This window comes from Meriones unguiculatus, chromosome 10 (genome assembly GCF_030254825.1).
Source record: "Meriones unguiculatus strain TT.TT164.6M chromosome 10, Bangor_MerUng_6.1, whole genome shotgun sequence".
NCBI lineage: Eukaryota > Metazoa > Chordata > Mammalia > Rodentia > Muridae > Meriones > Meriones unguiculatus.
The window spans coordinates 97446830-97453475 of NC_083358.1; positions in this window are offsets into that span (position 1 = coordinate 97446830).

The following is a 6646-nucleotide window of genomic DNA, read 5'->3' on the forward strand; positions in this document are numbered from 1 at the left end:
CTGGCTCTTATAATCTCTCTGCCTCATCTTCTGGATGGTTCCCTGAGCTCTGGATGAAAGAGATTTGATGGAGATATTTCATGTAGAGCTATGTGTTCCAAGAACTCTCTCTCTGCATAATGTCTGGCTGTAGGTCTCTGCATCTGTTCCCCTCTGCTGCAAGAGGAAGCTTCTTTGATGGTGACTTAATAGGACCATCAAACATTCAAATAATGTTTGCTTTTACCCTAGGTCTCTGGGCTATCTAGTCTCTGGTTCTTAGTCACCCAAGCAGTGTCGGGTATGGTATGGATTCAGTCTCATTGAATGGGTCTTAAATCAAATCAGACATTAGTTGGCTACTCTCACAAGTTCTGTGCCACTGTTGCTCTAGCATATCTTGCAGAAAGGACAGATTGTAGGTCAAAGGTTTTGTGGCAGGCTTGGTGCTTACGTTTCTTCTTTGTTAGCCCTCTGAGTATCTTCTCACACCAAAGACACTAGAATGTAGGGGTCAAGGCTCTATGTAGGCACTTCTCCATGGTCAATGATTTGTGTGGGTATTGTGGTTGGCAATGGGGCTCCCATTGTTGGTGTGCAGAAATCAACCCATCGTCTTAGCAACAACTTCTGTTTGGGGATTTCCATGGGACTCCCTTGGCCACCAACTCCATTGAATGCAATCTGGTCTCAGGACTTTTAGTGACAAAAGATGGCCAGTTGGGACACTGTATCTCCATTATTAGGAGACCTCCTCAGGATTGCCTTTATGTTTTAGAAAGTTTCCACTGTATTGGGTTCTGTATGTTTAGTGTTTTGATTATTATGTGGCAAGGGGACTTTCTTTTCTGGTCTAATCTCTTGGGTGTTTTGTATGCTTCTTGTGTCTTTATAGGCATCTTCTTCTTTAGATTGGATTTTTTTTTCTTTTATGATTTTGTTGAAAATATTTTCTGGGCCTTTGAGCTAGGATCCTTCTCCTTTCTCTATTCCTATTATTTTTAGGTTTGATCTTTTCATAGTGTCTCAGATTTTCTAGATGTTTTGTGTCAGGGGTTTTTTAGATTTAACATTCTCTTTGACCAATGCACCCATTTCTTCTATCACATCTTCAGTATCTGAGAGTCTCTTGTATTCTGTTGGCAAAGCTTGCCTCTGTAGTTCCTGTTCAAATTCCTAAAATTTTTATTTCCAGAATTTGCTCAGTTTGTATTTTCTTTATTGGTTCTATTTCCATTCTCAGGTCTTGAATGGTTTTATTCATTTCCTTTTGCTATTTGTTTGTGTTTTCCTGGAGTTCTTTAAGGAACGTATTCATTTTTTTTTCTTTAAGGACCTCTATCATCTTTATACAGGTGGTTTTAAGGTTTTTCTCCTTGTGTTTCAGCTATGATGAGATATTTAGGGTGTGCTGTGGTAGGATAGCTGGGTTGTATGGAGTCCTATTTCCCTGGCTGTTATTAATTGTGTTTTTATGCTGGCATTTAGACATCTGAGGTTGGGATGGTTACAGGTCTAGGCTGATTTCGTGTGTGTGTGTGTGTATGTGTGTGTGTGTGTGTGTATTGTTTTATTTTATTGTATGCATGCTTTGTTTCTTGGTTTCTGTTTTCTCTCTGGAGCCTTGGAGAGCATGATGACTGTGTTGCTTAGTAAAAATTTTTCTTTGTACCTGATAATTGTTGTTACCAGGAAGTCCAAGTAAAATGTGTTCCTGGGTATTGGGAGTTAACACTGAAGAAAAGGAATGGGCTTAGGGCCTGAAAAAGTTCACAGGAGGGAGGAGAGCAGAGTGTTCAGCCAGGATCTGCTTATTTTGTCTCTTTGGAATTGGGGAGAGGCTGAAAAGAGAGTTTACCCCAGATGTTCTGTTCTTGCACGGTGGATGAGGTTTGGGAGTTGTATTTATAGGAAGAGAAGGAGAAGGAAAGACCTACAGAAAACATGGTGGGACATTCATCAGCCTCCCCACCGTCCACCTACTACATGCTACAGCATTTCTCTATAGAAAGTTTTGAACATTGCCACGTGTGCCAGGAGCTGTAAATTGCCTACTGTACTAGTCGGTGGTTACTGGACAGAGACTCACATTTTTAAAAATTAGAAAGGAAAAAATTAAACTAAAAGAATGCATCTTATACAGGTTTTGTTTGAAAGAAATGTTGTTTCATTTAGTAGTTAAGAGTATGTATTTCTCCTTCTCATGGATCTTGCTATCTTTCAAATTCATGGCCTCTTTTTCTTTTTCCTTTTTTGGTTTTTCAAGATGGGGTTTCTCTGTATAGCCCCAGCTGTCCTGGAACTTGTTCTGTAGACTAGGCTGGCCTTGAACTCATAGAAATTCACCTACCTCTCCCTTGGACTGTTGAAGCTGATTGTAGAGATCAGTTTCTCAGGGAACCAGTACCATTGGAGGAGGTTGGTTGTTGTTGGTTTTTCCTGAGTGCATCTAGCTTCCAACAACAGAGGGCAGTAGATCTACCTGATGCCAAAGGAAAAAGGTCATAGGTTGTTGAAGAGCCTGGATTTTCCAGCCCTAAAGCCTATGGAAACTCAGGACATGCCAGAGGCACATAGGCAATACCATTCTGAGGGGACAGTATGGCAGTACTGATGTCCAGAACCAATATGCAGTTTTCATATGTGGCCTGTACAATTCTTTGCTCAGTCAGATCCCTGACTGGGGAAGCACTGAGACCCAGTCTATGGTTAGTGTTGAGTAGACAGGTCGCTGCTGTGGAGAATTTTATCCTAAACTGTTCCATGTTTAGGTATGCTATTTCTTTCCTTTCATTTCCTTCTCTTCAACTTGGCGTTTTCCTGTAAAATTATTAAAGTGGGAGTTTGCTGTCATTTTCATTCCTCTTCTCTACTGTTCTCTCTATGTGGCACAGTTTTGAGCTCAGTAGGACATACAGACATGCCTCTCCATCCAGGGATGCAGAATGGCAGACATGCCGGTCTGCCAGGTACATGTAATAGCCACAAACTGCTTTCTTTCTTAGAGATTTTGGCAATCGAGGCTGTGGTCCATAGAATCTTGTTTCCTTCCTTCCTTCCTTCCTTCCTTCCTTCCTTCCTTCCTTCCTTCCTTCCTTTCTTCCTTTTTAGTTTTCAACAGAGCGTTTCTCTATGTGGCCTTGGCTGTCCTACAATTTGCTCTGTAAACCAGTCTGGCCCCAATCTTACAGAGATCTGCCTGCCTTTGCCTCCTGAGTGCTGGGATTAAAGGCATGCACTACCACCACCTCGCTGGAATCTTGTTTTCTGTCTTCACCACACAAATGATACTTTTTCATCAGCTTGTGATCTGCTCAGCTCTGCAGATTGTGTGAGAACTGCTGTATAGTGCAATGGGAGAGTGTGGGAAGCTGTGTTCCAAGGCCATTCAGGCCTCTTGGGTACAAGCAGTCCTGGAACTTTGATTTATTCACAGCTTATCTGGGCATCCTCCTGGAAAGATGGCACACGGCACAGTGCCACTCTCTAGCAGGGCTGGGAAAATAGGATGGACACACTGAGTATGCATTCAGCTACCAGCTTTCCAGGTTCATGTTTTTCTGCATCAGGAGAATGACCAAGGCCACTCCATTATCTCCTTGCTGGCCCACTTTTCCCTGTCCCCATTCAGTCAGGATTTACTGAGGAGAGAACTTTGCTCTCTTAAAGAAGTAAACGGGCATGTTACTGGTCACTTTGCCCTGCTTGCTTCCTATGTATTTCCCATGTGGAAATGCAAGAAGGAGCCTGCTGGGAAAAAAAAATCAAGAGTGTTTGTGTAAACAGACAGTGACCAGGCATTATTGCTTGGGGAGTGAACCAAGAGGATCAAAATGGAAGCTGCAGAGCCCCTCCCTGTACAGATGGGGACAGACTGTCCTTTTTCAAGCTGAACAAGTAGCAAGGGAACTCTTAGCTTGCGTGTGTGTCAGGCTCCCTGCTGATGAATGCAGAGCACAGCAAGGCTGTTGAGGGTTTTGTGGTGTGCTCCCTCTATACCTGCCCCACAGCTGCAGGTGGACTCTTAAATGAAAGCAGCATTGGGTTTCCCCTTCCAATCAAAGCACTCCCTTACCAGAGCTGGGCATCTGAGCAGCTCGTGCTCTGTTGGGGATCTTAGAGTGAAACCGTGTCTCCACTGGGCTCCAGATCCTCAGTTCCTACTTTCTCCTGCACCCTGCAGGGCCTGAAGAAGATAGCTGACTACAGGAAGAGCAGCTGCTTCCTCCCCAAACCAATCTTTGCAAAGATAGCCCTTTGGAACCCAAAGTAGGACCTCACAGCCCATGCCTGGGAGATATTCTTGAACACCTTGGGCATGGTGCTGGCCTTTGGGCATGGCTCTGTGCTCCAACACGTGAAGTTTTCTCCTTTCCATTCCCTATTCCTCCATTTCTTCTTCCCAGCCCTTCTCTCAATCATGCCTCTGGGCTCGACTGAGCTCGCCATTCCTTCCTCAGTTTCCTCCTCCTATTCCTTGACCCTGCCCTGCATCCAGGCTTGCCTCACTGCTTTTGGAGGAATGTCCCAGATCCCAGACTCCCCAGAATGGCCTGAGAGATCAGACCTGCCCTCATGCTGCCCTGGTACTCAGGGTGAAGAGCTAAGCCCTGTCTGAGTGGGAATAAAGTGTGAACTGCATTTGTTCTGTGTCTTTTTAGTTGGCTGTGACTCTCAGAACCAGCTGTGTTAACTTGGTTGAGTGATGTTGACCTGCAGAAGGGTGTAGAGTCCATACATCTCTATGTATGGACTCTAGGCCATTTAAAGTCCTTGATGTCTCTGTGCTTCTTAATCTGGGGTTCCCGTGGAAGAGATCTCCTTCATTCATTCTGCAGAGTTCAGGAGCTCAGTTGTCCACATGTAGCTTGTGTCATGCTTAAGAGGGATCCTGTGCTGATGCGAAGGGCAGCGCATGGAGGCCACAGGTGACCGTCTCCTGTCTTCCTCCTCAACATCCTTCCTAAACTGAACATCCCCCTTCTGTGTTCTTAGCATGTCTGTCTGTCCCGCTGTTCCCAATTGACATCATAGGGTTTGTTTGTTTGTTTTCTGCTCAACTGAAGCAGAAGTTAATTGAGGGTATATCTCTCTTTTTCTCCTCCTCATCTGTTATTCATTGTTCTTTAAACAATATTTATTTGTTATCACTTTATGTGTGTGAATGTTTTCCCAGCTTTTGCATTCATGTATGAGCACCACATGGGTGACTGTGGATGCCAAAAGAGGGCATCAAACTCCTGAGCTAAAATTATAGATGTCCCTGTGGGTGCTGGGAACAGAACCACACTAAGAGCAGAGCATTCTTTTTTTTCATTTTTTTAAAATTTTTATGAATTAGAGTATATTCACTTTGTATCCCCCCTGTAGCTCCCTCCCTTCTCCCCACCCAATCTTACCCTCACTCCCACTTCTCCACCTATGTTCCTCCCCAAGTCCACTGATAAGGGAGGTCTTCCTCTCCTTCTTTCTATCCTAGTCTATCAGGTTTCATCAGGAGTGGCTGCATTGTCTTCCTCTGTGGCCTAGTAGGCTGCTTCCTCAGGGGGAGGTGATCCAAGAGCAGGCCAGTCAATTCATTTCAGAGACAGTCCCTGTTCCCATTACTATGGAACCCACTTGGACACTGAACTGCCATGGGCTACATCTGTGCAGGGGTTCTAGGTTATCTCCATGCATGGTCCTTGGTTAGAGTATCAGTCTCAGAAAAGACCCCTGTGCCCAGATTTTTGGTTCTGTTGCTCTCCTTGTGGAGCTCCTGTCCTCTCCAGGTCTTGCTGTCTCCCTCTTCTTTCATAAGATTCCCTGCACTCTGCCCAAAGATTGGCTATAAGTCTCAGCATCTAAGAGCAGGGCATTCCTAACCTCTGACCTTCGTCTCCAGCCTCTGATTGCTGATGTTTTTGACCTAGGATCTCATGTTGCCAACACTGGCTGAGTCCTTCCTCACTGTGTGCCTGAGATGACCCTTGATCCACTAATCTTCCTTTTTCTGCTTCCTGACTACTGGGATTAGAGGCTTGTACCACAACAGCAGCTTTGTATTGTGCATTTTGATATGCATGGCATGGCTTGACAAATGCTTGATGACTGGAAATTTAGAATTTGTGAGAAGTGTTGGCCCATCCATGCAACTGGCTGTAGGACTCAGACTCTGGAAAGGAAGGCCTCATCCAGAGGCATTACAGCAATGTGTCCATGCAATGGTGCTGGCGTCCACGCCAGAGGCTCTCTCAGCTAAGCAGCCCCATTAAGAGGCTGCAGTTTCTTTAGATGTACAGATTTTACTAGGTTTATCCTGTGTTATATGTCTATATGAGTGAGTATATACCATGTGTGTCTTTCTGCTTCTGGGACAGCTCACTCAGGATGATCCTTTCCAGGTCCCACCATTTACCTGAAAATTTCATGATTTCCTTATTTTTCATTGCTGAGTAATACTCCATTGTGTAGATGTACCACAATTTCTGCATCCATTCTTCAGTTGAGGGGCATCTGGGTTGTTTCCAGCTTCTGGCTATTACAAATAAAGCTGCTACAAACATGGTTGAGCAAATGTCCTTCTTGTGTACTTGAGCCTCTTTTGGATACATGCCTAGGAGTAGTATGGCTGGATTTTGGCTATTCCTAGTTGTCTGAGAAAGAGCCATATTGATTTCCAGAGTGG